Source organism: Misgurnus anguillicaudatus, chromosome 21 (genome assembly GCF_027580225.2).
Source record: "Misgurnus anguillicaudatus chromosome 21, ASM2758022v2, whole genome shotgun sequence".
NCBI classification, from domain to species: Eukaryota; Metazoa; Chordata; class Actinopteri; order Cypriniformes; family Cobitidae; genus Misgurnus; species Misgurnus anguillicaudatus.
In genome coordinates this window covers 10,803,530-10,821,747 of record NC_073357.2, presented here as the reverse complement: position 1 = coordinate 10,821,747, position 18,218 = coordinate 10,803,530, and the positions used below count along the sequence as shown (strand labels likewise).

The window sequence follows — 18,218 nt, the reverse complement described above, 5'->3', positions numbered from 1 at the left end:
CTATAAACGGACTACAGCACACCATGGTCGCGGATCAACGTCATCATCAAGCTTCCTCAATCTTTATTTAAAAAACATGCTTGCTCATTATGATATGCGCTGTGTATGAACACTTATCCACTTTTTCAAGAGAAATATTACCCATTAGTTTTTTCCAAAAATGTTAGAAATTAATTTTGTTTACGCGTGCCTCTCTGAGATTTTTTTTTTGTTAATGTTTTATTTATTAGTTTATTATTTTGTTAGTTTATATTAACCTTAATATTATTTTCTTTGTGATTAAGATTATTATGCCTGATCATTTTGCCCCAAATAAACTTTAAAGATTATCTTTCACTGTATTATGCATACCATTTGCTAATTCGCTAAAACGCGCTTTTACCATCTCAGAAGCATTAACGTTAGCTATTGCCGTAGCAATTTCCATTCTTATGTACTTTTTCTTAGACGATAGAAAAACCATAGATCAAGGAGAGAAACCCACTATAAATCTGGACATAACAGTGCAGCTTAGATGCTGGTTTACTTACCGGTATTGTAAGGGCCAGCATGAGGGACAGGCTTTATAGAGTCTCATTAAGTAAAACTAGGGAGAGATAGGAGTTATAATAGTGTTATATGTATTTATAAGATAACTATACAAACAATCTCTGAACAAACATAACACAGTTAAATTCCAAACATTTAATATAATAGTTAATATATAATTATATATGTTGAATTTAAAGAGAATTGTCCAATAGCATCAACAAATGCTTAAATATAATATATTATAACCATATAAGTTCCCTAAATAAACCATACATACTCATTTTGTTCACATTTTCTATATGTTTTTACCTGGTAATCCACAAGCCCCAATGTGAGAGCCTATGTAGTAAATTTTATCTCACATTCACATTACTGTGAGCTGACTGGTGTATAGTTCTAATAGTATACAAGTAGTATACAATAGTTTAACATTTAATTTTTGGTATTTGTTAGACAGGCGACTTACAGTGCATTCAAGATATACATATGTTCTCTGGGAATTAAACAAAAGTTAATAAAATGGTCTTATCACTGATCCACAGAAACCTTACAGCAAGTTTTGTAGTAAACATCTTTATTTTCATAAAATAAGTCAACTGAAAACAAACTATATCCTATATAATTCACATGACAAGCATGGCCCTATCCACCATTGAGGTCCCCCAGGTCCGGACCTAGGTAATTCTCTGAAGTTTACATAATAGAAGTTGTAAAATAATAGCCTATTAAGGTGGCGAGTACACAAAGAAGTTTTCGCCTCTGCCGTCTTATGTTTTCAATTGTTTCCAATAGAGGAGCTGCACTTTTTAATAGCGGCAACAGCTGACAGGTTTTGTCAGTTTTTCAGCGTTGAGCGCCCACAGTTGTTAAACTTTGGATGAACTTCAATGTCCAATCACAGTGGAGAAGAGGTGGGACAAATGATACAACTCCCGCTTCCTACAATGACTGACGTTTGACATCACAACACAGCGAGAGCGCTCTCGCGGTAGTGTGATGTCAGAGGCAGAAGGTTCTGCCCATGAGATGACCAATCAAAGCAGGCGGAGTTGCATTTCACAGAGGCTAAAGAACGCGAATCCTTTTAGACTGTTAGACGATGTATGAGATAGTGTAAGTAAACATTGAATATTATACAGCTATTTAATGACTTATCAATCAGGGATGCAAACTAATAAAGTTTGCTTTACATGGTTTTCTTGGAAGCCTTCAGTAAATTCACATTTATAACTTTATTTAATTTTGTTTTTACTGATACAGACAAAACTGAAAAGACTGCTTCAAACAAAGCTCAGCTTTGAAAAGAAAAAAGATACAGGGCAAGAATGAGACTGGGGGAAAAAGAAAGAGAGAAGATTATGGAGACAAGACAGAAAGAGCAGTGCTCAGGACAGAAAAAGCATTAGCATACAATATATTCCTAATTGCTACACATACTTTATATGTGACTCTTGTCTGTTAAATCCAGGCTAAAGTCTTATATAACCTATAATCTAATACTGAGGATAGGAGCATCAAATTTTGATTCCACTCATTTTTACTTTATTTTTACATTGATTTCAGTCTTTGACATGATCTTAATCATTCAACATTAAATTTATCAAGGTTATATGTTCAAATATTGTTCTTTACATAGGCTAATGTAAATCACAAAAATTAACTTTGGTTTCAAAGACTAAGTCACATATATGTTGTCTTTGGCTTAATTTAACAACAAAACAAACACCTAATACAACCCCAAAACAGAAAAAGTTGGGACATAGTAGAAATTGTGAATAAAAAAGGAATGGAATAATTTACAAGTCTCATAAACTTATATTTTATTCACAGTAGAATATAGATAACATATCAAATGTTGAAAGTGATACATTTTGAAATGTCATGCCAAATATTGGCTCATTTTGGATTTCATGAGAGCTACACATTCCAAAAAAAGTTGGGACAGGTAGCAATAAGAGGCCAGAAAAGTTAAATGTACATATAAGGAACAGCTGGAGGAGAAACAATGTTTAGGAATAGGAATGTTGTCCTATTCTTGTCTAATACAGACTTCTAGTTGCTCAACTGTCTTAGGTCTTCTTTGTCGCATCTTCCTCTTTATGATGCACCAAATCTTTTCTATGGATGAAAGATCTGGACTGCAGGCTGGCCATTTCAGTACTTATATCTTTCTTCTACGCAGTCTTGATGTTGTAATTGATGCAGTATGTGGTCTGGCATTGTCATGTTGAAAAATGCAAGGTCTTCCCTGAAAGAGACGACGTCTGAATGGGATCAAATGTATCTAGAACTTGGATAAACCTTTCAGCATTGATGGTGCCTTTCCAGATGTGTAAGCTGCCCATGACACACGCACTCATGCCACCCCAAAACATCAGAGATGCAGGTTTCTGAAAAGAACGCTAATAACAACTTGGGTTGTCATTGTCCTCTTTAGTCCGGATGAAATGGCATCCCAGTTTTTCAAAAAGAACTTCAAATTTTGATTCGTTGGACCACAGAACAGTTTTCCACTTTGCCAAAGTCCATTTTAAATGAGCCTTGCCCAGGGAAAATGCCTGTGCTTCTGGATCATGTTTAGATATGGCTTCTTTTTTTGACCTACAGAGTTTTAGCTGGCAACAGCGAATGAGATGGTTTGTGTTCACCGACAATGTTTTTTGGAAGTATTCCGGAGTCCATGTTGTGATTTCCATTCCAGTAGCATTCTTGTATGTGATGCAGTGCCGTCTAAGAGCCCGAAGATCACGGGCATCCGGTATGGTTTTCCGATCTTGACCCTTACGCACAGAGATTGTTCCAGATTCTCTGAATCTTTGAATGGTATTATGCACTGTAGATGATGATAACTTCAATCTCATTGCAATTTTTCTCAAAAACTATTTTTCGCTGCAGCATTTGGGGATTTGGTGATTCTCTGCCCATCTTGACCTCTGAGAGACACTGCCACTCTGAGAGGCTCTTTTTATACCCAGTCATGTTGCCAATTGACCTAATAAGTTGCAAATTGGTCTTTCAACTGTTCCTTATATGTACATTTAAATTTTCTGGCCTCTTATTGCTACCGGTCCCAACTTTTTTTGGAATGTGTAGCTCTCATGAAATCCAAAATGAGCCAATATTTGGCATGACATTTCAAAATATCTTACTTTCAACATTTGATATGTTATCTATATTCTACTGTGAATAAAATATACGTTTATGAGATTTGTAAAGTATTCCATTCCTTTTTTACTCACAATTTCTACAGTGTCCCAACTTTTTCTGTTTTGGGGTTGTAATATATTAGTATTGTTGCATACAGGGAGTGCAGAATTATTAGGCAAGTTGTATTTTTGAGGATTACTTTTGTTATTGTACAACTACAGTGCTCTTGGTCAATTAAAAATGTTAACAAACCCTCAAACATGAACATTTAAGTAGTAAAAGTGAAATTTTGCCTTTCTTAAGAGAATATTTCTATGTACATCATTATTAGGCAACTATTAGTGTGCAGAATTATTAGGCAACTAAATGAAAAACAAAGATTTTACCATCTCACTTGTTTTTTTTTCAACTGTTAAAGTGAGAATAATAAACAAACTCTACATTTACAAAAAAAATTAATAAAACAATAAAAAATAAAAAAATATATAGACTCAGTGACCAATATAGCCACCCTTCTTTTCAATAACAGTCACAAGCCTTCCATTCACGGATTCAGTCAGTTTCTTGATCTGATCTGAACCAACATTTTGTGCAGATGCAACCACAGCCTCCCAGACACTGTTCAGAGAGGTGTACGGTTTAACTTCACTGTAAATGTCCTGCTTAAGAAGGGATCAAAAGGTCTCAATAGGGTTTAAGTCAGGTGAAGAAGGGGGCCATGGCATTAGTTTTTCTCCTTTAAGGCCTTTACTGGCCAGCCACTCAGTTGAGTACTTTGATGCATGTGCTGAAGCGTTGTCTTGCATAAAAAAGTCTTATTGAAAGATGCAGATTTTTTTCCTGTACCACTGCTTGAAGAAAGTGTCTTCTAAAAATTGGCAGTAAGTCTGAGAGTTGTTTTTTATTTCCATTTTCAACCCAAAAAGGTCCAATAAGCTCATGTTTAATAATACCTGTCTGTGCCTGTCTGCCTGTAATGTAGAGGACGCTTTCTTCAAGCAGTGGTGCAGGAAGGGGTTTGCATCTTTCAGGGAGACTGATTATTTTGTAGGACGGCGCTCCAGCACATGCATCAAAGTGCTCCGCTGCATGACTGGCCAGTAAAGGCCTTAGGGATGAGGGGCTGATGACATGGCCCCCTTCTTCACCTGGCTTGGGCCCTGTTGAGGCCTTTTGATCCCTTCTTGAGCAGGACATTTACAGTGAAGGTAAACAGTACACCTCTCTGAACAGTGTCTGGGAGGCTGTGGTTGCGTCTGCACAAAATGTTGGTTCAGACCAGATCAAGAAACTGACTGAATCCGTGAATGGAAGGCTTGTGACTGTTATCGAAAAGAAGGGTGGCTATATTGGTCACTGAGTCTATATATTTTTTTTATTTTTTATTGTTTTATAAATTTTTTTTGTAAATGTAGAGTTTGTTTATTATTCTCACTTTAACAGTTGAAAAAAAAAACAAGTGAGATGGTAAAATCTTTGTTTTTCATTTAGTTGCCTAATAATTCTGCACACTAATAGTTGCCTAATAATGATGTACATAAAAATATTCTCTTAAGAAAGCCAAAATTTCACTTTTACTACTTAAATGTTCAGGTTTGAGGGTTTGTTAACATTTTGAATTGACCAAGAGCACTGTAGTTGTACAATAACAAAAGAAATACTCAAAAATACAACTTGCCTAATAATTCTGCACTCCCTGTATATTATTCCATATTTTGGCAGGAGGGACAAGTTATGAGAGAAAGGGAGAGGCTGTTAATACAGTGAGAGAGGGACAACAAAGAGTAGAAGAGGGTGGAAAGAGAAATGAACAGAAAGAGTGTCAGGTTGAAGAGACAATAGAAGATGTGAGAGGAAGAGGGAAAACAGAGAAATACAAAAAAAGAGGCAGAGAGAAAAAGCAGTGGAGAAGGAAATGAAGAAGAGAGATCACACAAGCCATGCAATGCTATAGAAGAACAGGTTAAAGATGTGACAGGAGAAAACGAGAGCAGGACAAAAGGTAAGAGAAGTCAAACTGGCACAATTCATGAATTTGATCCAGCAAAGTTTAAAAATAAACAACTAACAGATGATGACAATACTATATTCTCCAGAATAAGTGGTTCAAACATAACCATAATCTTCCTAAAACAAAGTTTGGTGAAAACCAGTTGCGTTATAATGTGAACTGGGAGGAGAAATATCATTGACTTGGATATTCTTTTTCAGAAGATTCTATACTGTGCTGTTAATCCTTGAAATATCTCTCATTAAGGTCATTTCTGTTTGGAGTATGCTATTGTGGGTTTTTTTTTCAATAATAAACATAAACACCTCTTCTGATTTTCAAATTTGGAGTCAAAAATTTTTTTTTGCAACATTTAACCAGATTCTCATTTATAAAAATCTGTTGTCTTCTTAAAATAATTTATGCTACTGCATACTGACATGGTTTTAAAACTACAGTTATCTGATTTTTTTTATGTCTTAAAATGCATATTTTAAGGAGGGTAATGTTTTTTTCCAACCCTCCAAAATTCATATCTGGACCTCGGTATTCAGAAAATCCTGGCTATGGCCCTGATGAAAGGTCTCTACAGGAATAGATGGCATTGTTGCTACACAATGTGAATGCCCACATGGAAAATGCAAGTGCAAGTGTGTATAGTTGTGGCGAATTTTCATCAAGGTCATGAAAATCTGGTCCTCAAGGATGATTTCTTTGGATCTTCATCAAGCAAAGTACGTAATGGAATCCTCAAAATGAGCAACATATTCATACACAGAACTGAAAGTATCTCTATCTGGCAATCCTGTCTCTATCCGAATCACACTTTCACTCATCTGACGGCTGAATACCAGTCATGACAGTTACTCGTTCGCTCTTGGAGTTTGTCTTTGAGAAACTGAATCTCTGCTATGGAATGCTCTAACTCAATCTCAAGCTGGATTCTTCGTCCAGATTGCAGCTCTTCTTTAGTTGTGCTACTATTTGGTTGTTCCTCAGAATTGATAGTGAGGGTTTGCCGGAGATGGTTCATCATCTTTGTCAGCCATAAATTGTGTAGCCATTTCCTCCATGGGTGGTGGAACATTTTTAGGCACATCAGCCCTATCCTGTCTCAGGGAGTATGAATGATCTTCCAAAATATGTCCAGTGGGAACATCATTTGTGAATAAAAACAAAACAGGGAAATTTTATCCCCTGCAGGAAAATGACAGCTGCAGATGCGAAAATGGTTACTGGTCTTCCGGTCAGCTCGTCTAAGGATAAATTCAAAATAAGCAATGTTAGTTTTATGGAAGTTACACCTTTACAATTTAAAACTACAAAAATCACACAATAAAATATTTGTATTAAATTAGAATGGAGTTTTCAGCATTTACATTAATCTTTTTCATTGATCCGTCCATGTTTATATAGCACATTAAATATAGTTAACATTGACTACTAAAATAATAAAGATTAATATAATTTTTACCGAATGCCTAACTAATGCTGTTTACAAAAACAATCATATTATTATTAATAAGTAAAGCCAAGTTCACAAATATCAGGATGCAGGACCACCCTATCTATAATTATATCCAAACAAGTTACAATAAAAGTCAATAAACCAGGTATTATTTTGAATATTTTAATTAACGCATTTCTCGATGTAACGTTAGCCTTTAATAAAACTGACAGTCGAAGTATCATTAGCCTGTTAAGCATTGTTTTTGTATATATTTTTTGCTTTGTTTTTATTTTGTGCAGGACATTTTTAGATGTAAATTATGTCATTGTTTATTTTAATGTGTTCTTTTCCCTGGTGGCACAATATTTTTCTTTTGTGAATAATAAAAAATACATTTCTTCATCTAACCCTGTCTTTTGTACACCAAATTTATACATTATAGACTTGTGGAGGCGCAATGATGACTGTTACTGTGATTTAGCTGTCATTACTTACTTTACAAAGTCATTTGGGTTAAAAATAAAGCCAAATATTATGTTTGTTACACAATTTAGACTTAAACTTTTAAAAAAAATGCAAGAATGCTTTCCTCAAATTGCAGTCACTCTAATGTAGCAACAATAAGGACTATAACACGAACAAAAATCAATGTGAATTTTAACTTTTTATTAAAAAACATAAACAATTCACACTCATAGCATATCTAGAGCTTCATCCGTTTCTTAATAGCCACTATAATGTCCGTGAGATGCTGGATATCTATGTCTGATGTCCTGAACAACGAACACAGGCAGGTAAAACAAGTCGATGTCCTGTCCACAGTCTTTCGCCTTGCAAAACTAAATAACTTTTTCCTACTGGGCTATTTTTTCACACCTTGTCATAATGATAAGATTGCCTCTCAATTTTCCAAAAATATTAAAAGGCAAAGCTACCACACACTTGGGGTCAATTTGAGTAGTCTATAGGCTTAAGCGAGAGGCACCATCTCCCACTGGACGTTTATCAAGAGGTGTCGCAGTTTCACAACTAACTGAACAACAAAACATGGTACGATTTGATTAGTCTCCCTTGCCACCTTGGTAATATTTTAGTGGGACATGTTATGGAGACGATGTTAATGTTAACTGTTCATTGTGTGTATACCTGGTAATTATCACAAAATGTCCCCACAAGATAGGAATACAAGTAAATTTTTGACCTTGTGGGGACATTTCGAGGTCCCCATGAGGAAACAAGCTTATAAATCAACTGAATGATGTTTATTGAAATCTGAAGGAGCAGAAAGTTTTCCGTGATGGTTGGGGTTAGGGGAAAAAATATACAGTTTGTACATTAAAAAAACATTACGTCTATGTAATGTCCTCACAAAACATGGAAACCAGAATGTGTGCGCCCGCGTGAGTGTCAGTGTAACTCCAAAAATTTGAAATACATTTTCAATTTAGGTGAAAATCTTAACAGGAGATAAGACGAAGACAAGTTGAGACACTGGAGGCAGACAGAAAAAGAGTGAGTGTGTGTTTTAGTTGTGGAGTATGATTGGGTTTTGGTGTCTACTTACATATCTGAATTTATTATTCAAGATTATACTTGAAAGACGGCAGTTAATTGAAGTGATGCCAGAGCCACAAGATGGTGTCGTTATTCAAATAAAATACCCTGATGGAAACATTAGGAGAAGGAAATTCCATCTCTCTCAGCCTTTTCAGGTAATGCATTTGTCACAAGGTGACGATCTTTTGGGCGGAACCGAAAGTCGGGAAACTTTGGTTCCGCCCGGATGTTTCCGCCCAGACCGGGAAGAGGAAACACCGGACATCCGGTAGCATCGCAAGGGCTGTAATCAGCGAAATGGAGCGCAGCTGTGGGCGTTTAAGGAAATCGCCGGTTGATTGGAGGATTACAGCATACAGAGGAGTATTTTAGGACAGTGTAAACCACAGTTTGTTGCGTTAGTGTTGAGTTGAAGTACGGAGCTGTGCTCGTCCGTTACGTTTGGCAGTTGGTTGCACTTTCTCTCTGTCCCTCTCATAGTTCTCAGCGGATGTACCGTAAGCAGAAACCCTGTGGGTAGAAGAAGACAACGGTAAACGTGACATGTTTGGAGTAACCAAGGATTAAGGGAACGAAGCTGGTTGTATACTGTTTACCAAGGAGATCGCCGTGAGTATTGGCTCTAGATTTGATCTGAAACCATAGCTGCAAACTTGTGTATTAGTGAACGCTCTAGGAAGAGGAAAAGCGGCCCTACCCCCGATCGAGCGTGGTAGGCGAGCCGCAGGAATAAGTGGATTACATCGCCATAGCAGCAGACCTAAAAGCTCCGGCCGTAGTGTCATCGCCCCCATCTGCCCTTAGCGAAGAGGAGGACGCTGGGCGTCGCGTGTGTGCACCTGTAGAGTGGTGGGTGAGTCTATGTCCTTTGAAAACCTTTTCACGTTGAAGTGGTGCTGTGTATTTGCTGTGGGTTGCTGTGCAAGTGCTGTGTGTCTTGTCAGACGTACCCCGCATCATCCCCTCCACTGAGGAAGAGACGGAGAGGCTGACGGCTGTGTGAACATCAACTATTGTATGCTGTGTGCGGTTTAAGTGAACAGTGACGGTGTGGGCCGTGGAAGTTGCCCCGTCGGTGTGTCGACAGTTGCAGAGTGCGGCGGTGAAAACCTGGAAGCTGGCAGTGTGTGTGTGTGAGTACAAACACGTACCTGTATATTGCTACTTTACCTGTGTGTTCCATCTGTGGCAGAGTGAAGGGCGAAGGAGTTCCGCCGCCCCGTGGTCTCTACAAAGGGGCGCCCCTGTCTGGTATTCGATCGGCCTACGGGCATTGAGGACGGGGCAGCGCTCGGCCCGGTGAGACGGTGTGACGATTCGCCCCCCTGCTGACCAGCGGATTCGCCGAGAGGGTTTTGCCCCCGGCGCCCCCTTAGGAAGGTCGTCGCCGTTTGCCTTTCTGTGCAGGCCAGTTGTTGTAAGCCGCCCTGAGTATTGTCGACCAAAACACCGTATAGCGAGCTGAGGAAAAGCTGCGCTTACCCAGAGTTGTAAACAGCCGAGAGGTGAGAAGTATCCAAGTTGCACTAACTGTGTTATTGTATCCAAGCTACCTGTAAAGGAAGAGGGAACAAGAGTGAACGTCAGTAGAACGAACTGTGGACGGTCACACGCGCCTGAGCTGTAAACAGCAGAGAGGTGAGAAGTACCCAAGTTGCACTAACTGTGTTATTGTATCCAAGCTACCTGTAAAGGAAGAGAGAACAAGAGTGAACGTCAGTAGAACGAACTGTGGACAGTCACACACGCCTGAGCTGTAAACAGCAGAGAGGTGAGAAGTATCCAAGTTGCACTAACTGTGTTATTGTATCCAAGCTGCCTGTAAAAGAAGAGAGAACAAGAGTGAACGTCAGTAGAACGAACTGTGGACAGTCACACACGCCTGAGCTGTAAACAGCAGAGAGGTGAGAAGTACCCAAGTTGCACTAACTGTGTTATTGTATCCAAGCTGCCTGTAAAGGAAGAGAGCAAGAGTGAACGTCAGTAGAACGAACTGTGGACAGTCACACACGCCTGAGCTGTAAACAGCAGAGAGGTGAGGAGTACCCAAGTTGCACTAACTGTGTCATTGTGTCTAAGTGGCCTGTGAGGAGAGAGACAAGGCGAGAGCGAAGGTCAGGAGAGTGACCTGTGTAAGGAGGACCATACTTACCACGAGTTACCGGCCAGCCCATAGGCCAAGGCGATCCTAGCCCAGGTTGAACGAGTCTTCGCGTCCCAGTCAAACCCTGTGGAGAGAAACATCCAGTGGAGTGAGCAGAGGAGTATCGGCCCGACGTGGCGCAGGTATCATAATAGAGAGAGAGAGATACAACCCCAAATTCATACTGCTTGTCTTTTGCCTCCAGGAGAGAAGAGGAGGGCGCCACGGAGAGTGGGATTGGCAAGAGCCTGTGTTCCCCTGTCCCCTCCTCACTACACTTGGGTCACCAGCCCCTGGAGCCCCCGTCACTCTTCCCCTTTCTGCCACTCTCCCGTGCTGTGGCCTGTCTGGAAGGCAGAGAGGAGTTAGTTTTAATTGCCCCTTTCCCCATTTCCCCCAGTCTTTTAAATATTTAAATAAAGTTTGTTTTAATACTTACCTGCTCTCGTGTTGTTTGGTCATTGGGTTGGCTTTGGGGACCTCCTCGAGGTGGAAATTGAGAAGGGGCGTGGCTTTAGGTTTAGCAGCCAGCCCCTAGCCGTGACACATTTTCTGTACTATATTTACAGTATGAATATTGTATATGGTACCAGTGTTTGCAAGTTGTCAGTGTTGCTTTTTATAATTTTTTTAAGGATCTGGTTGCATTTGGGGGGGGTGAGGACAGTGCTACTATGGTCTTTTCACTTCAGTCAGCTTTATCATCTCATCACCTGCAGAGCACAGTATTTTGGACAAAGGGATTGATGGAGCCTGTACTTTGTACGTTTTGTGATTCTCAACAGAAGAGGTTGAGGTGAGATGAATATTTATTCATTTACAGTACTTGTTTGTCTTCTGGTATAACACCAGCATTTTCCAATTTCAGGCAGTACTTTCCTCCAGACCGCCACCTCCTCCACCAGCGACCCCAGAGGTCAGCGCCTCCGCCACCGCCGAGGCCGCCGCCACCTCCACCACCGTGGTCGCTGCCACCTCCACTGCCGAGGTCGCTGCCTCCACTGCGTCTCCACAGTCAAGGTCACCATCTCCACCATTGAGGTCGCCGTCTCCACCGTCGAGGTCACCGTTTCCACCGCCGAGGTTGCCGTTTCCACCATCGAGGACGCCGTCTCCACCGCCGAGGTCACCGTTTAGAAGTGTCTTTAATGTGACATCTAGTCCCTCAGTTGAGTCTGTGGATATGTCGTAAGAAAAAAATAATTGCAATGGACAAATACTTACTTGGTTCTTAAGAAACTATTTTTATTTTAAATTTTTTTTATTAATGTGCAGGCTTGGACTCTTCACCTTTTGTTGCAGATTTGATATTGTGCATGTTCTTGAAAACCTGAGGTCGCAGTGTGACTTTCACACAACGCTGACTGCCAACATGATAAATGTGTGCAGAACAGATATAATGAATTCTGCTGTGCGTGCCTTTGGACATGCAAGGTTTGACCCTCAAAAGAAAATCAGCGTTATCTTCATGGATGATGATGGTCAAGGAGAAGGGGCTGTGGATGAGGGAGGACCAACACGCGAATTCTTGCGTCTCCTGCTGTTGGAAATAAGAATATGTGCAATATTTCAGGGACCCGAAAACAAAAAAAATTAGATGTAAATGGTAATGCTTTTGAAGCACTGTTTGATCAAATCTATGTAGTTCTTTAGTATATTTTTGACCATCAACAAAGTATTGCTTTGGAATTATTGGGATGATTTATGTTAATTAGGGGTCAAGCCCAGAATGGGCGAAGACCCCTATTGAAACTGTTAGTTTTCTTTTTAGGGGTCAAGCCCAGAATGGGCGAAGACCCCTATTGTATCCGTTAGTTTTCTTTTTCTTTTTCTTTTTAAATATTATTCTTCTTCCTGTTCCATTGCGGTCTATGGCAGCCCATAGACCCGTACGTAGGAAAGTTATGAAATTTGGCACACTGACAGAGGGCAATCCAAATAATATCCATAGCAATTTTGGAGTCTCTATCTCAAACCCGCTAGCGCCACCAACAGTCCAAAGTTGCACTTACGTTTTTGCTTATAACTTCTGACCCGTAAGTCGTAGAAACGAAATTCTTGTTTCCTCTGATTCCTTGGATCAAGACGATTTGGACCCTATAACGTCATTTTCCGTCATGAAAATTTTTCCGCCATTTTGAATTATTCGTAAAACCTACTTTTGCAAACTCGTCCTAGAGTTTTTACCCGATTGCCACGAAAATCGGTATGCAGCATCTAGAGACACTCACGGCAAAAAGTTATTAAAAGAATTTCGATAAACCATTGCGTTGTTGTATATCGCGTCAACAAACTTTACGTAGAGTGCAAAAAAACAGGTTTTAGGCTGTATCTTCGCCAAACTTAGACCTATTGTCACGAATCTTGGTACCTGAGATGTCAGTCAGGAACTGAGGGAGCATGCACAGTTTCGTTGCAGCGCCACCTAGTGGCCAGACGAATCTTTTATAGGCCTATAACTTTGGCTCCGATTGACGTATTTTCACGGGACTTGTTTCTTTAGTGTTCTGAATAGTTGCCGAGTCCAACGATACCAAACATGCCAGAATTTGCCTTACGGTTAACCCTGGGCAGCAAAATAGCGCTTAAAAAACACGCGTGAATATCTCCGCGAGCGTTTTTCCGATCGACTCGAAAACACCATAGGAAGAAACTAACCTTACGTTCTGAACAAAAAGTTCTATAGGCATTATATTATAATTTCCATCAGAAATGGCTGAAAATGGCAAAAAAACGAAAAATTACCTTTTACATTTTGTGTTTTTTTCACATAAATGTTTATAACTTCGCAATGAAACAATATTTTTTCACCAGATTTGATACACTCATGTATGAGCACATTCTGAGGCCATACAAAAAAATTGTATGCCTTCACCACTAGGTGGCCCTATAATTAAACAAAATCTTTCATATCAAGCAAGCCCTATGGTCATACAACTATTTTATAGCTAAACTAAAGTGTATAGTCATGAAACTAGCTAGATGTAACGCAGTCATGACTTAAGGTTGCATGCACAGTTTTTTCATAGCGCCACCTAGTGGTTTTGAGATAGAAAATGGCTATTTTTGCCTAAAACTACTGCAACAACATATCTAAAACCATGAGTCTTCATGGATTTTTCCTTGATTATTCCTCCATGGCTTGGAGTATAATCATTGGTGGTTGCCAATTTAATCCCTAGCAACCAATACAATACCTTATCAACCGTTTTTTTGCAAGAGCTTTTTCTCTGCATCAGAACATCGTAAAGACATGGGGATGGTCTCTTTTGACTCATTTAACTTGTTGTAACATGTTGTGAACCATGTTTTGCCACTGCAAACATCACTCACGTGTCTTTCAGTGCTCTAATGTTCCATGATTGTCAATAACAGAAGGACAATTGCAGTATACAAGAACATAGATTATTTTTGTTGCTTACTTTTGCGTTCTTCATCTGAAATTTTTAGGTTTACCTAGGTTCTTATGTCTGCTTATCCAAACTCACCTTTACATCCTTCTGTGCCCTTTTCGGCTTGACCCCGGTATTGCTGCTTGCAGCTATATTTCTTTTTCTTATTATTCCTCCTCCGCCATTGCAGTCTATGGCAGCCCATAGCAGCGTACATAGAAAAGTTATGATATTTTGCACGCTTATAAAGTAATGTCCAAAAAGTCTCCACAGCCAATTTGGAGTCTTAATCTCTAACCCGCTAGCGCCACCAACAGTCCAAAGTTGCACTTATGTTTTTGCTTATAACTTTTGATCCATAAGTCCTATAAACAAAATTCTTGCTTCTTCTGAGTCCTTGGCTCAAGACGATTCGATTGGACCCTATGACGTCATTTTCCGTCATGAAAAATTTTCCGCCATTTTGAATTATTCGTAAAACCTACTTTTGCGAACTCGTCCTAGAGCTTTTGCCCGATTGCCACGAAAATCAGTATGCAGCATCTATAGACACTCAAGGCAAAAAGTTATTAAAAGAATTTTGATAAACCAATCCGTTGTCGTATAGCGCATCAACAAATTTTAAGTAGAGCCCCAAAAAACAGGTTTTAGTCTGTATCTTCGGCAATCTTATGCCTATTGACACGACACTTGATAGTTGTGATGCCAGTCAGGAACTGAGTGTGCATGTGCTGTTTCGTCGCAGCGCCACCTAGTGGTCATACTTATGCTTACATGCCTATAACTTTGGCTCTGATCTGTGTTTTTTCACAGGACTTGTTTCCCTGAAGTCCTGAATAGTTGCCGAGTCCAACGATACCAAACATGCCAGAATTCGCCTTACAGTTAACCCTGCGCAGCAAAATATCCCTTAAAAAACACGTGTGAATATCTCCGTGAGCGTTTTTCCGATCGACTCAAAAACACCATAGGAAGAAACTAACCTTACCTTCTGAACAAAAAGTTTCTATAGGCATTATATAAAAATTTCCATCAGAAATGGCCGAAAATTGCAAAAAACTAAAAATTACCTTTAAATTTGGTGTTTTTTACACATAAATGGTAATAACTTCGTAAAGCGAAGGGATTTTTTCACCATATTTGATACGCTGATGTACGACCACAGTCTGAGGCTACACAAAAAAAAGTTGTATGCTTGAACCACTAGTTGGCCTTATAATTGAACAAAACCTTTGAAATCAAGCCACCCTATGGTCATACAACTGTTTCTTCACTAAACTAAAGTGTATAGTCATAAAACTACCTAGATGTAACACAGTTATGACCTGAGGTTGCATGCACAACTTTGTCATTGCGCCACCTAGTGGTTTTGAGATAGAAATATGGTATTTTTGCCTAAACCTACTGCAATAACACATCTAAAACCATGAGTCATCATGGATTATTCCTTTCATGGCTTTGACTATGATCACTGGTGGTTGCCAATTCACTCCCTAGCAACCATTGAGAATACCTTATTAACCGTTTTTGCAAAAGCTATATCTCTGCATCAGAACATTGTAGAGACACGGGGATGGTCTCTTTTGACTAATGAAACTTGTTATAACATGATGTGACCCATGTTTTGCCACTGCAAACACCACTCACATGTCCTTCAGTGCTCTAATGTTCCATGATTGTCAATAACAGAAGGACGATTGCAGTAGACAAGAACTTAGATTATGTTTGTGGATAACTTTTTTGTTTTTTCATCTAAAATTATTAGGTTTACTTAGATTCTTCAATCTGCTTATCCAATCTCAATTTTACATCCTTTTGTGCCCTTTTCGGCTTGACCCCGGCATTGCTGCTTGCAGCTATATTTTATTTTGCTGTTATTAAAAATTTGAATCATACATAAACTAGTTTTGGTTTCCTCTTCCACAGCATGCCATGCAGGGCTCTACAGTCTTGTAGGAAAAATGGTAGCTGTATGTTTAATTCATGGTGGTGTTGCACCCCATTTTTTCTCTGAAAGATTATTCAACTGGGTCTGTGGAAATTCAACAGAACCTCCAACTCTTTCAGATATTGGAGACCAAGATGTCCAAGACCGACTGCAAAAAGTAAGTGAATTTTGAGTGAATTAAAGTAAGTTAATTATGTTTTATTTTTAAATAACATTTCTCCTTTTCAAACTTAGATTAAAAATGCAGAGACAATATCTCAGGCAAGAGAAGCAATAATTCAGGCTTCTGAGACACGGTGCTGGGCACAATGCGCCACATTAACTCCATGGATGAGAGGGACAGTCTCGTAATGCAGTGTATTCAGCAGTTTGTGGAAGGAGTTCTGAGGGGATATCAAGAGTAAGTCCAAGCGTTGCATTTTCTCTGATTATAATGTAAAAATTAGAGTTGATGAGTTGGTTAAGGTGTTTCAAATAAGGAGACATCTAAAACTGTCTGGAAGGGGTTCCTTGAGGACCAGGGTTGAAGAACACTGCTTTAAATTGTCAAACTAGTTTACATGATGTGTTTCCTCCTTCGGATTTATGGCAGGTTTGAGCACACTCGGACTTGCTGAGGCAATAAAAGCTCATCCGGCACAGTTCAAACCGTTAATTGTGGAAAACACACAGCAGCTCAGTGCACAGGATTTGATGGACTTATTTCAGCCAGTGCTTTCCAGTCTAGGGAGCAATCGTCGAAGAGAGGAAAGCAGAGTGCTTTGCTACTGGAGAGACTGGCTAATTGATATAGAAGGTAACAATTTTTTTTAATACTGAAGCATTTTTGTTTGTTATGGTACCTAAAGGGATAATTCACCCCAAAATTAAACTTCTGTCATTTTCTCACTCATGTTGTTACAAACCTGTATAAATTTTTTTGTTCTGATGAACACAAAGATGTTTTAAGAGATGTTTGTAAGCAAACCGATCACGAGCCCCATTCACTCTCATAGTAGAATAAAAGAATACTATGGAAGTGAATATCTTGTGTTCATCAGAACAAATTTATACAGGTTGGTAACAACATGAGAGTTAGTCCCTTTGGATAAAAGTATCTGCCAAATGCATAAATATAATGTAAAAATATTTTAATGCCACTTTAAAATATTTGAACACTTTCCACGAAGAAAGCTTCTCATTTTAAAGCCTGATATTTCACATGTAGTACAGCCCTAGGTTAAAGTAAATAACTGAGTCTGAATTATTTTGCAGGTGGAGAATGTGCAAACCTCAATCTTGAGGATATCCTTATTTTTGTGTCTGGACTATCCAAAATTACTCCACTTGGATTTACAATTCAACCCCCCTTGGAATTTTTACATCCAATAAACAATCAAGTCAAGCCTCTTCCAGAGGCCAATACATGTAGTGTAGTTCTTCGACTACCTATACATAACACTTATACTGAGTTTAGGTTCTGGATGGAATCTGGAATAATTCAGGCCCTGACATTTGGACTGGCTTAGTGTCAATTGCTGACAAATATTCAATTAATGCTGTTTGTGTTAGCATATGCATTCTTTATTCACATTTGGTGGAGGTGTGTGTCTGTCACGTTCTCTACTACTACTAATACTAAAATACAACGATGATGACAAGGAGATCAAGTTCTTGCTATATACACTGGAATTTTATTCAAACATACAACGACGACAAGGAACAGCTTCACATAACATGCACATTCAACGACTGACAAGGGAAAGACACATGAGGGCAGAATATAAAGGGTGAGCAAACTAATTAAACACAGGTGTAAGAACTTAACTAATAATCAAACAGGTGAAACTAATAATGATGAAATGAGACAACAAATGAACTAAACAAGATGATTAACAATGAACAGAACTAAATGCAACACAAAACCCTTACAGTACGCCCCCCCCTCCCAAGGCGCGTCCCGCGCCGTAACTAAAACAAAACCGAAGTGGGAGGGAGGGAGGGAGGAAGTCCAAAACAACAAAAATGTCCAAGAATGAAAGAGGGATTAGGAAGGGGTCTGGACCAGGCCCCAGACACCG

The 18,218-nt window shown here is 39.2% G+C and overlaps 1 non-coding gene across 1 annotated transcript; it reads left to right on the top strand.

Moving 5' to 3' along the window:
• The first annotated feature begins 16,102 nt into the window (after positions 1 to 16,102).
• LOC129444059 (uncharacterized) lies at positions 16,103 to 17,748 on the top strand. Its single transcript, XR_012360346.1, has 3 exons — positions 16,103 to 16,315; positions 16,393 to 16,954; positions 17,413 to 17,748. It is a non-coding gene; the product is annotated as an uncharacterized protein (transcript).
• The last annotated feature ends 470 nt before the right edge of the window (positions 17,749 to 18,218 follow it).